The sequence below is a fragment of the Lithobates pipiens genome, unplaced genomic scaffold, assembly GCF_037356315.1.
Source record: "Lithobates pipiens isolate NorthernLeopardFrog02 unplaced genomic scaffold, aLitPip1_a1.2 Scaffold_27, whole genome shotgun sequence".
Taxonomy (NCBI): Eukaryota; Metazoa; Chordata; class Amphibia; order Anura; family Ranidae; genus Lithobates; species Lithobates pipiens.
Genome location: NW_027507788.1, coordinates 136882217 through 136907164, shown reverse-complemented (window position 1 = coordinate 136907164; position 24948 = coordinate 136882217). Strand labels below are relative to the sequence as shown.

At 45.2% G+C, this 24948-nt stretch overlaps 1 protein-coding gene across 1 annotated transcript in view; it reads left to right on the top strand.

Annotated features, from left to right (window-relative positions):
- The first annotated feature begins 12089 nt into the window (after positions 1-12089).
- The window catches only part of TNNI3 (troponin I3, cardiac type), a 79417-nt gene continuing 66558 nt past the window's right edge, over positions 12090-24948 (top strand). The window contains exon 1 of the mRNA XM_077457539.1: positions 12090-12235. The gene's annotated coding sequence lies outside the window, so the exon portion shown is untranslated. The remainder of the gene's footprint in view (positions 12236-24948) is intronic.

Genomic DNA, 24948 nt, shown 5'->3' with positions numbered 1-24948 from the left:
ATGTCACGCTTCAAAATTGCTCCCGCTCGTGGAATGGCGACAAAGTTTTACCCTTAAAAATCTCTATAGACACGTTTAAAAAATTCTACAGGTTACATGTTCTGAGTTCCAGAGGAGGTCTAGGGCTAGAATTATTGCTCTCGCTCACGTATGCGTTTGCTTCTGCACGCAAGCTCGGCGGGACGTGTTGAAAAATGTTTTTTTATTTTATTTTTTATTTTACCTTTTCTTTTTTCTTTTTTACACTGTTTTTTTTTTTAATTGTGTCACTTTTATTCCTATTATTAGAAAAAGTAATAGAAAAAAGCATGACAGGACCTCTTAAATATGGGGTCAAAAAGACCTCAGATCTCATATTTACACTAAGGCCCCTTTCACACGTGCGGACCGTATGTCCGTATTTCATCCATCCGTTTGCGGATAAAATACGGACATACATGCATCCCTATGGGATAGCAGGTGTCAGTGGAGCATCCGCTGACACCCAATATCATCCGTCCCCGCTATGGTCCAATTCTGCAGACGGAGAAAAATCCTATTGTAGCGCCGGCTCCTGAAGAGCACGCGCTATGTTTTTGAAATTTAAGGTTACACCTAAACTGCAGTTTGACTGGACTATAGGGTGTTCAGCCTGGCCACCGGGGGTACTGTCTCTTCTGGCAGGCATGGAACCACAGTCTGGTTGGGTGCTTTAAGGTTAATTTCTCTCAGAGCCCGCCCAATGGGAGCGTCACTCTTGCTGTGCTTTCTGGGAGAGAGTACTTAAGATGTGGATGTCATATTGTCATATGGTTCGGGGGTTCCGGTCCAGAAGTATAGTCTGAATCAATGGTCCTGGTCCTCCTGACCAGCCCCCAGGAAGGCTATAGCCTGAGGGGGGGGAACCCCCCGACTTTATGTCTCGGGGCTGGCTAGCCCGAGGCAAGGAAACTAAAGAAAGGATTCCGAGGTGGTCACCGGTTGTGGAGAGGCCCAGCAACTTCGTAGCTATCCAGGGGAGGACTCAGAAGAAGGCCACGTACAGGTTGGCTTCTTAGCAAGAGCCTGGTGAGGCTGAGGGACCTAAGTGAATCCAATCTTATGGGTATCGCCAAACTGGCTGAAAGATCCAGGTATCACATGAGTGTTCTACAAGTTCTAGTTTCCTACATGTTCTACAAAAATGTCTGTGGCAGAGATTTATTCCTGCATGTTCTACAACAATGTCTGTGGCAGAGACTTGTTCCTGATTTAAAGAGGAGGGTCGGTTATACGAAAAAAAAAAAAAAAAAGTCAGCAGCTGCAAACACTGCAGCTGCTGACTTAATCAACACACTCACCTGTCCAGGGCGCCCGCGATGTCGGCCGCCCGAGGCCGACCCGTCCCTCAGCTCTCGGGTCCCGGCGCCGCCATTCCTTGTAAGGGAAACAGGCAGTGGAGTCTTACGGCTTCACTGCCCGTTTCCTACTGCGCATGCGCGAGTCCCGCAGCGCTTTCTGAATGGGACGCGCTGTGTTCTGGAACACACAGTTCCCAGAACACAGCGCGACCCATTACCCAGAAGACGCCGCGACGAAGACAGAAGACAGAAGATCTCCGCGGAGGAGGAAGAGGAAGATTAGGAGAAAGTGCCTAGCAACAGGCATTTCTGGTAAGTAAAAAAAAAAAATTTTTTTCATTTTTTGTTTTTTATATTTTTTTGTAATTTTTAATATTTTTTTGTTTTCAGGGTGGCCCTCCACTTTAAGCACCTTGTTGGCTGCTAGGCCTTTAGATAGAGAGACTATCCAGTGAACATTCAGCTGTGAATGGCTATTCTCTGGATTTAGTCAAAGTAAGAGAGTTCTTTATTATTGACTTTGACACTTATGCCGCATATTATGTACACACGACCAGAGTTTTTGACAGCAAAGGTCCGACGGACTCATTCCATTGGACAATTCGATCGTGTGTGGGCTTCATCAGACCTTTGCTTGCCAAAAATCCAGCGGACTTTAGAAATAGAACATGTTTTAAATTTTTCCACCGGAACTCCGCCGGACTGAGAAATCCGTTCGTGTGTATGCTAGTCCGATGGACAAAAACCGGCGCTATGGCAGCTATTGGCTACTGGCTATGAACTTTATTATTCTAGTACGGTCGTACGTCATCACGTTCGAATCCGTCTGACTTTGGTGTGATTGTGTGTGGCCAAGTCCGCTCATTTGGAAAGTCCATCGGAACTCCGCCGAAAGTCCGCCGGACCTAGTCCCTCGAAAACTCCGGTCGTGTGTACGCGGCATAAGAGTACCTGAACTTTTCCTTCTAACCCTCTGATCCTATACTAAGAGACTGTTCGTTAACTAAGTTTTTGCAAATAAAAATCCCTTTAACCACTTGCTTACTGGGCACTTAAACCCCCCTCCTGCCCAGACCAATTTTCAGCTTTCAGCGCTGATGCACTTTGAATGAAAATTGCGCGGGCATACAGCACTGTACCCAAATGAAATTTTTATCATTTTTTTCCCACAAATAGAGCTTTCTTTTGGTGGTATTTAATTACAGCTGGGAGTTTTATTTTTTGCTAAACAAACAAAAAAAGATGCAAAATAAAAAAATCATGTTTAATAGTTTGTTATAAAATTTAGCAAACAGGTCATTTTTCTTATTCATTGAAGTGCGCTGATGAGGCGGCACTGATAGGCTTCACTGATAGGCTGCACTGGTGGGCACTGATGGGCACAGATAAGGCGGCACTAATAGGCACAGATAAGGCAGAACTGATGGGCAAAGATGGGCACAGATAAGATGACACGGATGGGTGGCACGGATGGGTGGCACTAAGGGGCACTGATAGGTGGCTCTGATAAGTGGCACTGCTGGGCAGCACTGATGGGCACTGGTAGATGGCACAGATGGGCACGGATATGTAGCACTGGGGTGCAGCACCGTTGTTGGGGCACTGATGGGTGGCACTGTGGGCACTGCTGGGTGGCACTATGGGCACTGCTGGGTGGCACTATGGGCACTGATGGGTGGCACTGGCGGGGGGCACTTATTTATTCCTGAGATGGCAGGGGGCAGGTGGGCACTGGTAAGCTGCCCGTGATCGGGACTGATGTCCCGATCACGGCCGCCGGTGATCGGCTCAGCGCGAGGAGGAAAAATAGCCGATTACCGGCTCCGTTGTATCACATGATCAGCTGTCATTGGCTGACAACTGATCAAGTTGTAAGGGCTCGGGATCGACCCCTTGCTCGGATCCGTGATCAGGCGAGTCTCATAGACTCGTCGATCACAGAGCGCGCCGTGCGCGCCCCTCAGGGGGCGCGCAGGCCGCTCGTGCACAGGACGACGTCAATAGACGTAGTCCCGGCAAAGGAGGTCTGCGCTGTAGCCGTCATTTGGCTATAGCACGGATCTCTAGTGGTTAAGCGGATCTGTCGTCAGTCTCTAAAGTTTCTGGGCCATCTACCATGGGAACCCCTAGACACAAATTGAGGTGAAGAAGGTAACGGTAAGCCCAATCAAACCAGCAGCTCCTTCGGGGGTTAGTGCTACACTATTTTTCTATCCATCTGCAGAGCGGATTGGATGAACACCGACAGACGGTCTGTGTTCATCCGATCCCCCATAGAGGAGAGCAGAGATCTGACACAGTGTGCAGGGACCGCCCTGTCATCCGCCGGCTCAGCAGGGATAAACGGAGCGATCCCCGCTGAGCAAGCGGATGTTCACGGGCCGGATCACCACGGATCTGTCCCGTGTGAAAGGACCCTAAAATGCAATAAAAAATTAAATAAATAAAAATGTTGTCATTTAAAAAATAAATAAAAAAAATTGTCCCTTTAAGAGCTGTGGGTGGAAGTGACGTTTTGACGTTGCTTCCGCCCTGCAGTGGTATGGAGACAGGTGGGGGCCATCTTCCCCTCACTCATCTCCATGCCCAGCCAGCAGAAGGACCTGATCACCTCCGCCATAGCTGATGGTTCTGGTAAGCAGCAGAGGGCACCGGAGCACAGCGGGCGGGGTGCCCTTTTCCGCCACCGATAAAAGTGATCTCAAGGTGAATCTGCCACAGAGACCACCATTATCGGAAACCGGACCGCTGGCTGAAGAAGAGGATACTGGGGTTATGGCAGCTAGTTGGTGCCATAACAAAGATATCCCTCTTCAAAGTTAGGACGTATATCGGCGTGCGGCGGCCCGAAAGTGGTTAAATACCAGGCTGTACTACCTCCTCAGTACCAGGTAATTTCCAGTCTTCAGAGCTCTAAAAGTTTGACTGACAATTACTCTACCCTGCAATGCTGCATCCAAATGAATTTTAGCATTTATTTTTTGGACAACTGGAGTGTTCTTTTGGTGGCATTAAATAATCATGTTTTTGTTTTTTTTACTATAAAATGAAAGCAGATCAAACATTTTTTTTTTCAGTTTTCCTCATCTTTTGTTAAAGCTAAACTTTACCCATAACAATGTCATAAAAAAAGATTTTCTTTAGCAAGGAACATACATCCCACAATAATAATTATGCTACCAAAATATGTGTGTGCTGTAAATGTAAATTGCCTCCACCATGGTTCCTGTTCCTTCTTACTGGAAGCTGTTGTTGAAGCCCAGTGCCCCTGAGTAGAAGTAAATCATAAAGCAGAACTAACCCCTTCAACTTAAAGTGGAACTTTACCCACCAAAAACTTGATAAATAATAATGTTCTTTCAGACTGGACCATTTTGCTGGCTTAAGACCAGAGCACTATTTGCGATTCGGCACTGCGTCGCTTTAACTGACAATTGTGCGGTCGTGTGACGTGGCTCTCAAACTAAATTGATGTCCTTTTTTCCCACCAATAAAGCTTTCTTTTGGGTTGTATTTGATGAACCCTGCAGTTTTTATTTTTGCGCTATAAACAAAAAGAGCGACAATTTTGAAAAAAATGCTATTTTTTTTACTTTTTGCTATAATAAATACCCCCCAAAATATATAAAACATTTTTTTTCCTCAGTTTAAGCCAATACGTATTCTTCTACATATTTTTGGTAAAAAAATCGCAGCGAAAAAAATCGAAGCGATTATTGATTGGTTGGTGCAAAAGTTTACAAAATAGGGAATAGTTTTATGGCGCTTTTATAAAAAAAATTTTTTTTACTAGTAATGGCAGCGATCAGTGATTTTTATTGTGACTGCGACATAATGGCGGACACATGGGACATTTTTGACACATTTTTGGGACCATTGTCATTTATACAGCAATCAGTGCTATATAAATGCACTGATTCCTGTGTAAATGACACTGGCAGTGAAGAGGTTAACCAGGAGGTGGCAGTGTAGGGGTTAAGTGTGTCCTAGGGGTGTGTTTCTAACTGTGGGGGGTGTGGCTGTCTTTTACAGATCACTGATCTCTGCTCCAATCACAGGGAGCAGAGATCAGTGTCACTTGTTGCTAGGCAGAACGGGGAGATGCCGATGTAAACAGTCAATGGAAATGGCACCCAGAAATCAACAAAAGTAGTACAGAAACTACTTTTGCGAATCAGTGCGGTGTCAAATCGGACGCTGCCATCGATTTGGCATGTGATTTGACATGTCCAATTGAATGCCAAATTGCATCAATGTGAACCAGGGCTTAAGGATAGGAAGGTTCAATTACACTTTAACACTGTCAGCAGATTGTCCTTTGCAATTTCATCAGTGCCTAAGCCTGGGTTCACGCTATTGCAAACAGGGACATCGCATGTGATGTGCACCACATTGCTGTGCTGACCGCATGCAATGTCTGTGCAATATCAATTCAGCCATACAGTTGTATGGCAGAACTCCCATTACATTTGCACAAAAAAGGGGCAGGAATCTTTTTTTTCTACAAATTGAAATGAGATCGCATGGGTGTTCACACTTATGCGATCCGATTCCTGTCTGAATTCACAGTTCACACTGCGATTTGCGAACCAATTGAGGGGTGTCATTAATTTTGTATTGACACTCGCAGCGGTTTGCATTGGGCAGTGTGAACTGCCTGCGAGGGAGATGCAATGCTGGAACCAGCACAGGAATCGCGGTGGTTCCTGCATCGCATATGTGTGAACCTTGGCCTAACAGCGCCTAAAAATAGAGGGCAACTGAGCATGTGCAGAGCAGGATGAGACAGTGTATTACTGGATTTTATACAGTATAAACATTCCTTTTTTATGGTTTACATAGCTATACCTGCAAAAGGGACCAGCCTGAACTGATCATGCAGGACTCTATATTCTGACAAAAGTTCCACTTTAAAATAAAAATACCAGAATAGCACAAAAACCCTGAAATAAGACTTTTGGAAAGGAGACACCCCAAGGTGATCTAATTCTTTGCTACAATTTTTTGAAAATGAGTTTGAGAATGGGGAACGAAATACACTCAGGCAGCGTACACACGCGCGGACTGTTCGCCCAACTTTGTCCGTCCAACAGTTTCGGCAAACAGTCCGCTCAAACTTAGCATGGACGGACATGGCCACACACGACGGACGAACAGTTTGCTGAAACCGTGCGCGATGACGTGAACGGCACGTACGACGGGACGAAAAATACGACGTCCTATACACTGCATTATAGCTTTCGGCGTGAAAATCCTTTCTGAGCATGCGCGCAACTTTGTTTGACGAACAAGCCTACACACGAGCGGACTGTTCGCTGAAACAAGGTTTCAGCGGACAGTTTTACGGAATTTCCGAAAAACCTTGTCCGTCAAACTGTCCGCTGAAACTGTCCGCTGAAAGCCCACACACGAGCGGACTGTCCGCCCAAACACTGTTCAGCGGACAAAGTTGGGCGAACAGTCCGCGCGTGTGTACGCGGCCTCAGGCTCCGTTCACATCTAGGCATATGGGGGCAACAATTGTGGTAAAATTGCGCAAATAGAATCGTGGGACGGCCATCATCCAAAAGCTCATGTACTTCTTTTGGGTGACAGGAGTCCTACGATTGTTTGTCACCTGACGAATTGCAGGAAAATCGCCCTGCATTTGGGGTGCTATTGAAATCGACGGGCAATGCACTGGGTATGTATAGGCGTCCTGGGATTTGCCTCTATTGCGAATCGTGGGCAGAATCGCAGCGAATCCACATGCAATTCAGAAATGCAGACATGTGAACAGAGCCTCATGTACAGGTCATATGTAGAAATAAAAAATAACAAATTACAAACATTAAAAAGTGTTTCACCAGCACTAGTACCAAGTACATACAACAGAAGCCTAAGCTGGCTCCTGCCACTGTCATCTGGGTGCCAGCACAGACTTGACACACCGTAGTGACATCACATCCAAGGGGCATGCACGGGGGGAGTAGTTTGAACTGAAATTTTTAATGTGCATGCGCAGGGCTGCCATCATATCGACCTGGCTGATGAAAGCGGCCGGCGCTCGATTAGGTTTGCCACCTTTTTATTTAAGTCAAACCCAAACACTTTATCGGCACACAGACATTTTTTTTTCTAATATGAACTATACAGTACATATATTTTGCTATTAAATAACATTTCTAATCATATGACGTTAATAACAAGAGTCTCCCTTTACATCTGAGTGTACAGAGTTCCTCTTTTACATCTGAACTTGAGTTCTCATTCATTGCAAGGGGGGACTCTGCAGACTCTGATGTAAGGGAGAACTCTGGGGACTCTAAACTGGGAAACTTAATTTAAGAGGGAACACTGAGTACTCCGATGTACAGAGAGGACTCGGATGTAAGGGGGAACACTGTGGCCTCTGATGTAAAGGGGAACTCTGATGTAAGGGGTGCTCTGAGAACCCTGATTTATCTTAGTGTACTCACTCAGAGGCAGGTTTTTGTTTACCTGCAAAACAGGGAATTAAAAACGGCACATCCCTTAGGAAAACCAGCACACAGTAAATGCACCAAGCACTGTTCGGCACATATTTAACCCAATAATCGCCCTAGATGTTAACCCCTTCCCAGCCAGTGTCATGAACCACTTTAATACAGAGCAATTATACCCCCCTTCCCACCCAGATCAGCTTTCAGTGCTCTCGCACTTTGATTGCCAATTACTCAGTCATGCAACACTGTACCCAAACAAATTGTTTATCATTTTTTTCACACAAATAGAGCTTTCTTTTGGTGGTATTTAACCATTTGAAATCCGCGCTATAGCCAAATGACGGCTACAGCGCGGATCTCCTTTTCCGGGACGACGTCAATAGACGTAGTCCCGTGTACGAGCGGCCTGCGCGCCCCCTGAGGGGCGCGCGCGGCGCGCTCTGTGATCGGCGAGTCTATGAGACTCACCTGATCACCGATCCGTGCAAGGGGTCAATCCCGACCCCTTATCACGTGATCAGCTGTCAGCCAATGACAGCTGATCATGTGATATAACGGAGCCGGTAATCGGCTATTATTCCTCCTCGCGCTGTCAGCGCGAGGAGAAAAAAAAAAAGCCGATCGCCGGTCCCGATCACGGCCAGCAATGCAAGCGCCCACCTGCCCCCTGCCAGTGCCCACCTGCCCCCTGCAGTGCCGCCCTTATTAAAAGTATGTGCCCCCCGTCAGTGCCACCCAGCAGTGCCCACAGTGCCACCCAGCAGTGCCCACAGTGCCACCCAGCAGTGCCACCCACAGTGCCACGCACAGTGCCCACAATCTGCCTCAAAGGTGCTGCACCCCAGTGCCACATATCAGTGCCCAGCAGTGCCGCCCATCAGTGCCCAGCAGTGCCGCCCATCAGTGCCCAGCAGTGCCACCTATCAGTGCCCATCAGTCCCATCTATCAGTGGTACCTATCAGTGCCCATCCGTGCCACCCATCCGTGCCACCCATCCGTGCCATCTTATCTGTGCCCATCTTTGCCCATCAGTGCCGCCTTATCTGTGCCCATCGGTGCCGCCTTATCTGTGCCTATTAGTGCCGCCTTAACTATGCCCATCAGTGCCCACCAGTGCAGCCCATCAGTGCCCACCAGTGCAGCCCATCAGTGCCCACCAGTGCAGCCCATCAGTGCCCACCAATGCAGCCCATCAGTGCCCACCAATGCAGCCTATCAGTGCCGCCTAATCAGCGCACTTCAATGAAGGAGAAAAATGACCCGTTTGCAAAATTTTATAACAAACTATTAAAACATGATTTTTTTTATTTTATTTTTGCATCTTTTTTTGTTTGTTTAGCAAAAAATAAAACTCCGAGCTGTAACTAAATACCACCAAAAGAAAGCTCTATTTGTGGGAAAAAAATGATAAAAATTTCATTTGGGTACAGTGTTGTATGCCCACGCAATTGTCATTCAAAGTGCATCAGCGCTGAAAGCTGAAAATTGGTCTGGGACTGAGGGGGGTTTAAGTGCCCAGTAAGCAAGTGGTTAATCACCACTGTTTTTTTTTTTTTTTTGCGATATAAGTGAAAAAAAGCGAAAATTTTGAAAAAAAACAAACACATTTTTTAGTTTCTATTATAAAATTTTGCAAATGAGTTCATTTTGTTCATACATTTGGGCAAAATTTATACATATCTTTGGTAAAAATAACCCAAATTAGTGGATATTATTTAGTCTGTGTGAAGGTTATAGAATCTACAAGCTATGGTTCCAATCATTGAAAATTGATCACACCTGATTCATTGACACCCTTCTCAATCTCATTTCTTGAGGCCCCAAAATGCCAGGGCAGTACAACTACCCCCCAGATGACCCCTTTTTGAAAAGTAGACAGTCCAAGGTATTTAGTAAGAGGCATGGTGGGTTTTTTCAAGTTGTTCACATAATTCTTGGGAAAACAAAGACTTTTTTTTTTTTTTTTTACACAAAATAGGAGAATCAATTATACATCTAATTTCATTCCTACCTATCACACTTTTGAAGGTCCTAGAGCACCAGAACAATGGAATTACCCACATAATTACCCCATTTTGGAAAGAAAACTCCCCAATGTACATTATATAAGGCATAAGGAGTCTTTTGAACATGTCATTTTTTTCCAAAAGTTTTTTGGAAAATGTGGAAGGAAAATTAAAACGTATTTGTTTTTACCCAAAGTTGTCAATTCATAATATATTTCCAACACACAGCATGTACATAGCGAAAATTACACCTCAAAATACATTCTGCTACTCCTTCTGTATATGGCCATAACACATCTGTGAGACTTTTAGGCTGGGTTTACACTGGAACCAGCTGCGGAACGCACAGGAATGCTGTGCATCTCCATTCTCTGGTTCAGGGACAAATCAGAAACAAATCTTTGCGTGAATTTGGCCTTGAAACTGAGCTGAAGACACACAGCGTTTGTGTGCATTGCACTCCACAGCTGCCCCAGAGATATGTGATAGAGAGCCAGTCACAATCTCCAGCTATGCAAATTGGATGTGGGGTGTGAACCCAGCCTTACACAGCCTGGCCACATAGAGAGGGCCAACATGCAGGGAGCACCGTCAGGTGTTCAAGGAACATAAATGACACATCTAATTTCCTGATGACCTATCATATTTTGAAGGTCCTGGAGCACCGGCACAGTGGAATTACCCACAAAATGACCCCATTTTGGAAAGCAAACATCCCCAACCTATATTCTATGAGGCATGGGCTGAAGTTAGGTACTCGGGTACTCTGATGGGCTTCAGATAGATACTCAGGTACTCTGATGGTCTTCAGATAGGTACTTGGGTATTCTGATAGGATGCAGATAGGTACTTGGGTACTCTAATGGTGCTGGAAACAGGTACTCGGGTACTCAGATGGGCTGCAGACAGGCACTCGTGTACTCTGATGGGCTTCAGATAGGTATTCTGGGATTCTAATGGGCTGGAAACAGGTACTCAGGTACTCTGATGTGCTGCAGGTAGGAACTCGGATACTCTGGGTTGGAGACATGTACTTGGGGTACTCTGATGGTCTGCAGATAGGTACTTGGGTACCCTGGGCTGGAGATGGGTACTTGGGTACTCTAATGAGTTGGAGACAGGTACTCGGGTACTCTGATGAGCTGGAGACAGGTACTCCGGTACTCTAATGGGCTGCAGATAGGTACTGGGGTACACTGATGGGCTGGAGATAGGTACTCAGGTAATTTGGGCTGGAGACAGTTACTCAGATACTTTGATGGGCTGAAGATAGGTACTCGGGTACTCTGGGCTGGAGACAGGCACTCAGGTACACTGATGGCCTGTAGATAGGTACTCAGGGCTGGGAACAGGTACTCGGGCACTCTAATGGTCTGCAGATAGGTACTCAGGTGCTCTGGGCTGGTAAAAGGTACTTGGGTACTCTTATTGACTGGTGACAGGTACTCAGGGTACTCTGATGGGCTGTGACAGGTACTTGGGTACTCTGGGCTGGACTCAGTACTTTACACTCGCTATTTTTAGCGCTAAAACATCTGAAAAGCACCTTCAGTGTGAAAGGGGTCTTAACAGGACATGGCAGGGGGTGTGTCCTATGTCTACATACTTTTGCTAATAAGTGTCCCTCCTTCTCATCTCAAAAAGCTGTCATGCTCTCCACCTCATCCAATCAGAGAATCGCAGATAGATCTCCAACTCTCAGCGGTTACTTACCTCTTTTCTAGAGTCGACAAACAAATGAAATAAAAATAATAATTGATACAAATTAAAATCTTTTTTTTACAACTGATAATAATAATAATTTACAGAGCTGTTAAAAAAACTGAATATTTTGATCCAGAAAATGAATCCCACTTGGGTAGTTGGATAAGGGACTAGTTATTTTCCCCTTTGTGGCAAAATAAACAATATATGATCCTCAGGGCAAAACTGCTGTTAGTTATGAGAGACCAGAATGCCCAGGAAATGTTCGGGCTTATAGAGTCAACCTGATGAAGTGCAAATTTGTATATTGATATGAATACAAAAATAGTCACACCACAAATTACAAGTACATTTTTGTAATAACCCGGAACGTAAGCTCACTGTAATGGCTACTTTCCATTTAAGCCGTGATCTCTAATGTCCTTTGAAAATGTTTTATACAGTGTGAGTATTGCTCTATTCTGCAGCCGGTATTTTTTTTTTGATAAAGTAAAATGGCTCCTTGTCATCACAACTTGTCCTGCTATAGAGGACAAAGGAATTTCTGGCATAATGGAGTGTGATAAGGAAGCCAGCAAGATAACAAGCTGAAGAGATCTTACTGCCTTTACCTTACAAGGAGAGATCTGCTTTCCAAATCATTATAAGAGGTTCTGATCTATTGGCTTCAGCTTCTTTCTCCTGGAATCCTTCAAAGAGAACATACCTTATACAACTATCTGGACCTTCTGAGATATACAGGTAAAACCAGCAGTCACTTTAATTAGAAAGAAACCACTAAATGTATTTATTTTTTCAAGTTTATCATAATTTATTTTGGATTAGAAAATATATAGTGAATAACAGTATAGAGAACAACTTACTTTCAGCAATTATATTCCGTGTGCGTGTGCAAAGGCTGTCTTAAGCCCCATACACACTATCAGATTTTCTGCTGATTTTTGTCTTCAGATTTACCAAAACCATGTAGTGCAAGGGTTCCTAAGGTTTGACCTCATATTATATGGTTTTGGTAAATCTGAAGACAAAAATCAGCAGAAAATCTGATAGTGTATATGGGGCTTTAGGAAATATTCTGTACAGGTACATACAGGTCCCAGACTACAATTTAGCTATTATTTCCGCAATCAACAAGTTGAAGTTGATTATGTAGATGGTAACTGTCAATGGTAACCTTACATTAGTAAGAAAATTCTGTTTCTCACAATAAAAATAATGCAGCAAATTTGTGCGACCTGGTAGAGCGAGGAAATAAGATTTTTTTTTTTTTTTTGTGATTAATTAACCAATAACAAATTCACCATGTCCTGTTAAAACCACCTTTTTAATTGTTTTAGAATTACACAAGATTTTAAGAAATATTAGCATTGCAACAGAATTTATTTTCCCCCACTGGAGGGAATTAGATCATGCTTTGTTTGTTTTTTTTTTTGTATATGCGTTTTTGATGTGTTTTTCCAACTGAACAGTGTGAAAGAAACCTTAAGCATAGATTTTTTTCCCTTGAAATTTTAAAGGCTTAAGTGAAAGTTCTGTACGATTAATTTATAACCCCCTTCCCTTACCACCCCTAGCAAATTCTGTATATTAGCAGTACTGCTCTGCTATACCTGTTTGCCCAAATATTTGAAAAGCAATCCAGTTGGGGATGTAGCTTTCTGTTGAAGTGATCTTTGACCACAGGGCACATGTTCAGTGCCAGGCAGGGTGCACAGTGAAGGGTAGTGGTGCTATTGATAAGCAAAACATATACTAAAAGCATTGCTGGAAAAAAGGGACAAGATGTGGAAAAAAGATAATTGTACTAAAAATGCAACTGTCTTTAATAGCTGAATTAAAAAAAAAATTCACAAGATGAAAAAAAAAAAATTGGACATTAAAGTTTACGTTATCTTGGATCAGATGTAAATCTAGCATTGCATAGTCTGATGGTGTTCTTTTTATGTTGTAGGCACCCACGCACATACATAAAAACAAACACATACTGGTACTCATATCTCCTGTTCCAACTTATGTTTAGAAAAAAAAATTCTAAGCATTGATTTCAAATCACTATTCATCTGAAACGAATGGAAAATTATAGATTAGTATTTATTATTGGAAGCATTCAAAAAATTGTACAAGAATGAATAATTAGGCTACAATTGAAGTAGTTAATCACCTCAATAGATAGATTATTAAAATAATAGTTCATATAGATGATGATGATGACAATATATTAACAAATAATAAACTTAACATTACTATAAATTATATAGATAATTAATTTTAATTTTTTTATATCTCTATTTCTCTCTGTCTCTCTCTCTAAATCACTAAAATATCATAAAAAAAAAATAAAGTTATTTTCAATGTACAGCTTTTATTAAATTGGTACTTAGTGATCCTGCCATGAAGGTCCTTGTTCAGGCACCCCCTGTCTTTTACATTGCGGTAACTGTCTATCAACTGTTCCTGCATTGTCAACCTATTGCAAGCAGCCCATATAGAGACTTGTAGCCTACATCCAGCTGTGCCAGCATAAATTTTGCATGGATGGACCATTGTTGTTACTATCAGGAAGGGTCCTTTGGAAAGATGGACAGATGATGTTGATGCACATGTAGACAGTTGTAGTAGTTGAAAGAAACTGTAGGAAATTAGAAGCACTAAGATGGGGAAAAAAAAGATATAAAATGATATTGATTTAGTAAACTTAAGCCTTTCCTGCCCCCTCCCTGCAGCCCTTTTATTGGGTCCTAAAGCTGAGGGACGAGATGGATTTCCAAATCATATGATCAGTGTGATTGACTGTCACAGTGGTCATATAATCAGGAGCCCACCCTGCTGGCTTCTGATCATAAACAGAGACCGGAAGCTGTCCAGAATAACTCAGTCACTGTGCTGGAATCCCTCCCTACCACCACACATAAGTGTTACATGGTCAGTAAAAGGTTAATGTTAGGTTAGGGTTTAGCTCTATTTTAGGAAGTAATGTATTAATAATTTGTCACTTGAAACAGCTTTAATAATCAATTTTTAGTAAAGTGCTTCCCTATGTTGGCCTACTTGTCAGTCTTTATTGCTAAGTGCCAGTGTAGGACCTGAATATCTCATGCATATTATTAGTAATAAAAAAAAGATGTATCTCTGGGCTGTGGAGGAGTGGCAGCTGACACAGATAAGTAATATACCAAACTTATAAATAATCTTGAGAAAAAGTGTGTAGCGCCAAAAGTAAATGAACAGCGATGAGATGAGAATACTGTGTTATACTGTAAATGGACAGCATTGAAATAAAGTACAAAAAAGTGTTAAAGTGAAAAATACTAAAGTGAAAAAAAATATATATAAGTCCAATCTTGTGGATGGAAATCAACAATAAAAAACAATGTAGTAACAAATATAGATTTAAATGCACAGCCCCATGATAGGATTAGCAATATAAACTTATTGGTGGAAACACAGTAGTTCAGTGCAAAGATATGCACAAAAATGTACTTGGAAAGTGAAGAGGTGGTCCAGTACAGTGCTCCAAAATCATCCACTGATCCCCTGCTAAATGGACACTCACCGGAAAACCTGTCTGCCATTACAGCAGCAAATACACACTCAGTGTAGATCCGCCATCTGTTGTGGGGAAGGCTGTTCAGCAACTCTTACCATGCAGATGTAGTTGTAGTAAATAAAGCTCACCAGGAGACAGATGAAGTCTCCATAGTGTAGTATTTATCGGAAATGTATGTTAAAAGCCTACAAAGAGACCCCCCACTATGCCAACATCATTTTATTGTATAAAAGGACTGAATGAGTTACAAACTCCATCAAAGCATGGCAGACTTTACCGGGACAACATGAGGCAGTAATTTAGCAAAAATATAAATTATATATTTCATTGTTACCTAATTGTCATTCAGTCTGATTTGACTATATGGAGGGGGGAAAAAGCTGTATATCAGATATTTTGTCAAATATGATGATATCGGAAATATAGGAAAGGGAAGGCAAAAGAACAAGGAGGGCAAGGTAAGGAGCCAGAGATATCCATAGACCCATATAGACTTCATATTGGAGTGCATTATGTATTATGCTTGCCAAACACTGGGATTAGTGTATCCAATCCCGAAGCAGCAAGGAAGTGTATCAAGTATATATCACTTCTACGAGCTGATAAGCAGCAGCTTCGGAATACACATAAAGCCTAGAAAGACGGGTCATTAAAAGGTTGGGGGGTATAAGCTAGCGGATATAGGTGCGATAGGAACATTAAGCTCACTGGAATTACCCACCTTATTAGCAAGTATAAAGCAAACTTCCAATGTTTGTTCGGATCTGGGATGGGCTGTTTCTGAGGGACACATCTCATCCCCGATCGCCACACTGTGGGCCCCTGGGGACCCACAGGAGCAGCAAGTAACCGAGGACGTCATATGACGCCCATCCCAGGATGGGAGATCCCATCTGAGGATGTCATATGACTATATCCCCGGTAATGAAGTGGTTAAAGGGGTTGTAAACCCTCGCCATTTTTCACCTTAATGTATTCTATGCATTAAGGTGAAAAACATTTTTTAATGTAGCAGTGCCCCCCAAGCCCCCCTTATACCTACCTGATCCACAAAATTTGCGTGACAGGAACGAGTACACCAGCTCCGGTCAGTGTCTCGTGTCCTGATTGGATAAATTGATAGCATCGCAGCCATTGGCTCCCACTGCTGTCAATCAAATCCAATGACGCGGGCCCCGGGGGGGTGCAAATGCTGCACTCTGGAGCACGCCCACATGGTAGCCCCCTCGGGAGAAAGCTTCTACTAGGGGGTCATCTGATGTGGGGAGGAGCTGCAAAAGCCACCGGGGGACCCCAGAAGAAGGGGCCATTGCAAAACGAACTGCACAGTGGAGGTAAATATGATATGTTTGTTATTTAAAAAACAAAACAAAAAAAACAAACCCTTACAATAACTTTAATGACCTTGAGGAGTCAGAGTTATAAAGAATACTTATAGCGGGACTTTAGTTAGAAAATGAAGTCCTGCTAGATGACTTTAGACTGGCGTCTTTTGTGGGTATAGCTATGTGAAACATTACAAATAGGTGCCTATAGTGTTTAAAATTCAGTAATACACAGCCTCACCCTGCTCTGCACATGCTCAGTTGCTTTTTATTTTTAAGCACTGCTGAGTTTGTAGAGGCTGATCTGCTGACAGCCAAGGAAGCAGCTTCTGTTTGATCTGAAACTGCCATGGTTCTGCACATGTGATCAGTAATTACACCAGACATTTGATAGTTTGACAGTTTGGTTGAGGACACAAACAAATGTGTCAGTTAGCAATCCTGGCATTCCTGGAATGTACCTGTTTTTTGAAACAGTTAAATCAATGGGTTTAGTTCCGCTTTATGATTTACTGCTGTTCAGGGGCTCTGTGGCAGCCTTTAGTGGCATAATTCTTAATGTGGAATGTATGTTCCTTGCTAAAGAACATTATTTTTCATCAAGCTGTTATGGGTAAAGTTATACTTTAAGTCACTTATATAATTTTCATTTATTCCACTGAGCTATAACTGATTAACAGTTAATTTTCCAACATTTACTAAGGCACTGTTCTGTTTGTATATGATAACTTGTTATCATGCAGGAAGCACAGTACTATTACTAAGACAGTGATGCTCAAACTTTTTTAAGGCCAAGAGCACAAACCGGCCTGGAAAGTGACAGGCCCTCTTGAATATTGTAATGATATATTTTTAAAGGAAAAAGATGTTCATCCAGATTTTGGTTTATGTTCATTAATGAGGGCCTTCAGAATAAAAATTTAATATGAATTAAAAAACAAAACAAATTGATGACTTACTAGAGGAAACATTCATATGAAGATCTGAATGAACATAAAACCTGAATCTCTTATCACTTATACATGCTTCAGTTTCTCACACAATCTCCTCACTTCATATTTGCTTTAAAAAAAAAATTACTCATTCAACTCCCCACGTTATATTTATATTTTACAAAAAGTTTATATTGTTCCTTTGACTCTTTACTTTTCCAATTCTATACACCTTTTTTTTTTTTTTTTATTAGTTTTTATTAATGAAAAGGAGCACACACAACTCATCACAAACAAATTATCAGAGGAGTAGTATAAACAGCAATGCCATAAACAAAAGTAGAGGAAACAGCAGACAAGGTCTCGATGGCCCACCTCACAAAGCGGGGGGTATCCATAGCCACAAGGTACTAAGTACCTCAGAGAGTCTCCTTAGCATCAGCAGTAACCACACTTAATGCATTAAGACTCCAATATTAACATTTCAAAAAGTGCACATAACTCCTTCCAGTTTTATCTATAAGAGTCTAGTGAGCTCTGAGAGGAGAACAAGCTCAGAAAAAGAGAGAAGAAAAGTCTAGAAAGTAGAAAGCGGGGGGGGGGGGTTGTCCATTCGCCTCAGCAGAGTCTAATTACTGCCCCAACCATCAGATTGAAGATTAGAGATTAAAACAGGCTTCTTTTACTAAGACACGGTTACATTACATCACACAGGTTGAGATACAATATCCGCATAAACAGAGGTGTACTTGAAGGCGACCCAGCAGGCCCATATTTTTTTGGTGAGGTCAGACTTGCCTCTCAGAGAGAGTGTCAAGTCTTCCATGTAATATAGCTGATCGACCTTGAGCAGCCAGCAGTGGAGCGTAGGGATCCTCCTCTGCTTCCAATACCGCGGGATAAGAGTTTTCGCAGCATTGAGGAGATGGGGTGTAATAGAGCGTTTATATGAGCCTGCTGGCTCACCCGAACAATGAAACAAAGCATACCATGGATCATTAGGGACCTCCCGACCCTGAATGTGCTTAATCCAATACAGGACTGCGAGCCAGAACGGGCGTATTCGTGGACAAAACCACCAGATGTGAGCATGAGAGGCTCGCTCACCACACTCTCTCCAGCAGAGCGGGGAGGTTTGGGGGAAAAACTGATGTAGTGTCACAGGCGTGTAGTGCCACCTGGTTAGCAGCTTGTAGGTCATCTCAGATGTTTTGGAGGAGCCTGAAGCAGTGTGTGCCATGGTAAGAATGTTAGACACTTGGGTAGGAGTGAGTTCCTTATCCAGATCCAGCTCCCAGTTTCGGATAAAAGTAGGGGTCTTGTGAGACTCCAGGGATAGCAACGTGTGATAAAAATAAGACAGGTTTCTCCACAGGCAAGGCATCTGAGAAAGCAGATTCTAGAAGCGTAAGGTCATTTATGGAACGTAGAGGTTTAGGAAGGGAGCGAACAAAGGCCGTCAGGCCGACAGTATTTCCAGCGGTCCATGAATGAGATAGGTAACTCCCCCATGATGACAGAGAGTGGGAGAACACCGGAGGGGCCAGTGAACTGATGGAGGAGAGTCTTATCCCCAAGACTCCAAGAAAAGTGTGAGCGAGGGCCCATATTACCAGGCGGAAAGTAGTTATGGCCCGACAAAGACAGCAAAGGTGAATTGTAGGGCCAGTTCAATTCTATACACCTTTTAAGCACTTTTTTTCTTCTTTGGAGTCTTCAAAAAAATTTTTCTTTGTTTTCTACAAAAGTTTTGGTTTTGTGGTAACAATTACGTTGTGTACACAGTAGCACAACTACAAAAACTCTTATGCCATGTACACACCAGCGAAATGTCTGACAGAAAAGGTCAGACGGAATCTTTTCATCGTATATTCCGATCGTTTGTATGCCTCATCAGACTTTCTCTTATACTTCACTGACCGACACAGCTCCTTTCTTAGCCATTGGGTTGTTATGCCCACCACTAGGAGAATACTAGGCATTACTTGTTATGTAACACTCAGAACTTTCCAGTTCCGCCCAGGGTGCGGTCCCTTGGGCAACGACCCTCCAGCCTGCCATGCAGTCATCAGTTTTATTTTGCCTAGTGAAGGAGAAAGACCTAGAAACCCTGCGGGCCCATCGGTCCGTGCTTTTTTCTGCAGAAGCTTGACTTTTTGTGCAAGATAATTGATCCTGTGATCTGCTGTCAACAGCCGGCTGGGTGACAGGCTGGATACTCTTATTCTTGTAGTCTCCCCAGGCAGGCCACGACGAAACCTCAGCTCCAGAGGTGGTCGGTGAGCTTTTATGCTCCGGGGCACACATATGACTGGGCTACTGATGTCTGCGTCACAGTGTACCGGGCCAGCAGCCACCCTGTACTGATCAGTGAGTGGGTCTGTAATGGAATGTCTCCCAGCTCTGCAGAACTGGTAAGTACAGCTCTCCCTGCCTCGGTGGGGCTGAGCAGCTGGGCATTCCCTGGCAGGTCAATTCAGGGGTCCCTCACTTCTCTCCCTGTCCCTTTCCCCCTCCCCCCAGGGGATGCTGCTGAGAGGTGTGTGTGTGTCTGTGCAGGGGCTCTCTCAGGGGGCTCTCACCTGGGGGGGTGGCGCTGGCTGGCTGAGTCCTGGGTCCTGTTTTTTCATGTCCTTGGTGTTCTGTGCAGCGCTGTACTCACCGCCATTATTTCTCCCTGTCCCTCATGGCTCTAGCATTCGGCGGCCATCTTAGGTGTGGGCAAGGGAAAGCATGCTCTCCTGGGTTTCGGTGGCCATTTTCCTTGTGATTTTCCCTATAAAGGACGCCAGCGGCCATTTTCTTGAAACCTGAACACGTGTTTTAGTGTTCTCTAGCGGTGGCATGTGCTCCTGTGCTCTAACGGCCATTTTCCCTGTGTTTTATGTCCTTATGCTGGACGTGGGGTGGCCATTTTCTTGAAGCCTGAGCACACTTCAGAGCGGTTTCAGCGCCATTTGCAGCTGCTTCCACCGACACTGTCTCCTCTGCACCTGGGAGCCCACAGAGACTACAGGCACTACCTTCTGGATAGTGCAGAACCCCTCAGGGAGGTGAGTCCTGCGGAAAAGAGCCCCTCAGCCAGCAGCAGTAAGGAGGGTGGGACTGTCACTGTCCTAAGTCCCCTTCGGGTGGCAGACAGGGTAGGGTCAGCATGGCTTTAGAAACTGGTTTCTTCCCCTGAAATCCAGGAAATTGCAACCAGGTCACTTGCGGACTGCGCAGTGCCCCTGGACACCCTGACGGCGGTCCTCAATTCGTTCGTTGCCAAGATGGAGGCAGCACGTGTTCAAAAGGGTCCTTTGGGGAGAGCTCTGATGCAGACTTGGCCCTGCTGAGGCTGGTGACCCCTGCTCTGTCTTGTCAGACGTCGCTGACCAGGACCGTTCGGACAGTGAAGATGAGTCCCCGTCCGGGTCCGTCCACGACAAAGTGCTTGTTGGAGCACTTATCACAGCTGTGCATGATACTCTGAAGATTCAGGAGCCAGCAGATCCCTCTGCTGATGTAGCGGTCCCTTTTGGGTCCCGTAAGCCAGCCCGTTCACCTAAGGTGTTCCCCTATCTGACTTATTTTGACAAGTTCATTTACAAGAAATGGGGTCGCCTGCAACTGAGCTTTTCGGTCCCCAAATCCATAGTGGTGCGTTACCCCTTTTGAGGAGAGCCTTCCCAAGAAGTGGTCGGCTCCTCCGGTCGTGGACCCCCCAGTATCCAGGTTAAATAAAGTAACTACGAGGGGACGCCTGCATTTAAGGATCCCATGGACAGGAAGGCCGAGGCAGTGGCTCGTTCCTTGTTTACGGTGGTGGGGTCCGCCATGCGACCAGTACTGGCATCCGCACTTGTGTCGCAGACACTGAGTGGGCAAAACTGTTGCACCGCGAGTTGGGAGAGCAACAGGCTTCTCCTGTCTGCGTGGAACTAGCAGACCAACTAGTGCAAGGCCTTAAGTACATTTGTGCCGTGGATACTCTTCCTCTGTTATCCAGGGCTTCAGTTTCAGCGGTGGTTCTGAGGCGCCTGATTTGGTTAAAATTCTGGTCTGCTGACCAGGCATCTAAGAAAGCCCTGACAGATCTTCCCTTTTTGGCGACCGGCTTTTCGGAGCCTCGTTGGATGACATTATTAAAAATGCCACCGGTGGTAAGAGTACCCTACTCCCACAGGCCAGGAAGGCTAAGGAGCCACGCCATAGGCAAGGGCCCTATTTTTCTGCTCAGAAACTTCTTTTTCGTCCGCCCGGAGCTTCGGCTACACATCCCCAGCCCAACAAGAAGGACAGAAACATCCCTGGAACCGCAAGCCTAACAAGCCTTCGAAAAAAAGTGCTACCACATGAAGGTTTGCCCCCACCCATGTCTCGGATTGGGGGTCACCTTTGGGAGTTTTCAGCCCGGTGGTCCTCTCGACTATCCAACCAATGGGTCTGCGATCTGATTTCCTCAGGCTACAAGATAGAGTTTCTCTCTTGGCTGCCAAACAGATTCTTCCCCTCCAGCATACCCGTATCCCCGGCTCACCGGGAGGCCCTCTTGGGGGCAGTAAGGGATCTGCTGAGTTGCGGGGTGGTTGTACCGGTTTTGTTTGTAGTTCCCAAGAAGGAAGGGATATGTCCAATCTTGGGCCTAAAAGCCCTCAATCAATTTGTGAAAGTGCAGAGGTTCAGAATGGAATCAGTTCGCTCAGTAGTCGCTGCACTCCATCAAGGGGACTCCCTGGCATCCTTAGACATCCAGGATGTGTACCTGCATATACCCATATGCCTTTGGCATCAAAAGTTTCTGCGATTTGCAGTCTGGGAAGCCCACTACCAGTTTGTGGCTCTTCCTTTTGGTCTGGCATCAGCCCCCCCGAGTCTTTACCAAGGTATTGGCTCTAATTTTGGCATTGCTGCGGCAAAGTGGGATCGCGATAGCGGGATACCTAGATGATCTCCTTCTGAGGGCATCTTCCACCTCAGAATTAGAGGAGGATATGGCAATCACCATGCAGACCCTGCAAGAATTTGGGTGGCTGTTGAACCTAAAGAAGTCAGTGATTGTACCAACCCAGCATCTGGAGTACCTGGGCTTGCTGCTGGACTCCAGGGAAGCAAGAGTTTTTCTCCCTTCAGACAAACTGCAGACTCTCAGATCCGCTGTAAAACTGCTGATGAACCGCAAGTGGTCGTCGCTCCTCTTCTGCATGCGAGTCCTGGGACTCATGGTAGCCTCCTTTGAGGCAGTACCATATGCCCAGTTCCACACCAGAGTCCTGCAGAAGGAGATGAAATGGGACAAATCTCAGTTGTCCCTGGATCGACAGATCCAGGCGAGCCAGTTAGTCAGAGATTCCCTGAACTTGTGGCTGAGGTCCCTGGTGATTCAGTCCGGAAAGTCATTCCTACCTCTGAAGTGGACAGTGATCACAATGGACGCCAGCCTATCTGGCTGGGGTGGAGTGATGGGGGTTCAGTCAGCTCAGGGCCTCTGGTCGACAGAAGAATCCAAGTTGCCGATCAATCTGCTCGAGCTCAGAGTGATCAGGCTGTGCCTCTCCACATGGTCGATGAGACTACAGGGGCGTCCGATCAGGATCCAGTCAGACAACGCCACGGCTGTGGCATACGTCAATCACCAAGGAGGAACAAGAAGCTCATCCACCACACGGGAGGTCACTCACATACTTCGGTGGGAAGAGCGACACGTGCCAACCCTGTCGGCCATTTACATCCCGGGAGTGGAGAACTGGCAGGTGGACTATCTGAGTCGCCAGATGCTAGGCCCAGGAGAATGGGCGTTGCATCCAGAGGTGTTCAGGCTACTGTGCCTGAGGTGGGGCACACCAGACGTGGATCTTCTGGCCTCCCGTCTCAATCGGAAGGTGCCGAGATTTGTATCCAGGACAAGAGATCCGTGAGCAGATGCGTCAGATGCGTTGGTGGCTCCGTGGGATCGGTACCAGCTGATCTACGCCTTTCCGCCACTGAAACTGTTACCACGTCTGCTCCACAGAGTAGAAGTCGAGCGAATCCTAGTGATTCTGGTCACCCCAGATTGGCCTCAGTGGCCTTGGTACACAGACCTAGTGCGCCTGGTGGCAGACGCCCCATGGTGACTGCCGTTACGAGAGGACCTTCTGTCTCAAGGTCCGATTCTCCATCCTGCTTTACCATCGCTGGCTTTAACGGCATGGTTATTGAGAGCCAGTTGTTGAGGAAACGGTGTCTGACGGACTCTGTGATCCCAACTATGTTGAGGGCACGGAAATCTTCTTCTCAGAAGATATATCATCGTACCTGGAAGGCTTACATCCCCATGTGTGAAGAGAAAGGATGGCATCCGCACTCCTTTTCTATATCCAGGATCCTGCTGTTTCTTCAGCAAGGAGTAGACCAGAAATTGGCGTTAAGCACCATTAAGGGGCAAATATCAGCCTTGGCTGTCTTTTTTCAGCGACCCCTGTCATCTCACTCTCTAGTGAGCACTTATGTTCAGGGGGTCCGACATGTAGTTCCTCCGGTGTGTCCACCGTTATCCCCGTGGGATCTGAACCTGGTGTTATCGGCACTTCAGAAGCCGCCGTTTGAGAACATCAGAGAAATTCCCTTGTTGACTCTTTCCCAGAAAGTGGTCTTTTTAGTGGCCATTACATTGATCAGGAGCTTTTCGGAACTGGCGGCCTTGTGTTGCAAGTTGCCTTATCTGGTTATCCACAAGGATAAGGTGGTGTTGCGTCCGCAACCATCTTTTCTGCCAAAAGTGGTCTTGGCTTTTCATATCAATGAGGACATTGTATTACCATGTCTGTGTCCTAAGCCGAAACACCCTAAGTGGCCCTTCACGCTCTGGACGTGGTTCGGGCGCTAAAGGTGTATTTGTCTGCCACTGCTCCCTTTCAGAAGTCAGACTCATTGTTTGTTTCGGTGGCTGGTCTAAAGAAAGGCATGGCGGTCTCGTCGGCCACCATTTCCAGGTGGATCAAACAGATTGAAGGGACAGGTGCCCCACTTTCTGGTCACGGCCCACTTCACAAGGACAATCGGAACGTCTTGGGCCTTCCGACACCAAGCGTCTGTTGCTTAGGTGTGTAAAGCGGCGACCTGGTCATCTGTCCACACGTTTACCAAGTTTTACAAGGTAGACGTCAGTGCACCGGCTGATGCCTGTTTTGGCTGCAAAGTTTTGCAGGCGGCCGTATAGTTGCAGTTGAATATGCAATATATTTTATTTTTTCCCGTTTTTTCGATAAAAATGCAGTACCCTTAAGTTAATGTGCTGTTGCATTACATTCCGCAGTTTTGGTGTGGTTGTGGGTAGTCACTCCTGTTGAGGGTACCCTGGTTTTGTGGTGGATTTCTCCACGAACTGTTTTTTGTAGGTAAAGTTTCACTAGTTGCCACTTGCCACGGTGGATGAAGTTTTCTATGCTGTTTTCCCACCCCTCGTTTGGCACTGCTTGGGGATGTCCCAATGGCTAAGAGAGGAGCTGTGTCGGTGAATATAAGAGAAAATAGGATTTTTTGTACTCACGGTAAAATCCTTTTCTCTGTAATTCACCGACCGACACAGCACCCGCCCCTCCTTTTTTCCATTACGTTATACTACTTGTTGATGTACTGATGACTGCATGGCAGGCTGGAGGGTTGTTGCCCAAGGGACCTCCCCCT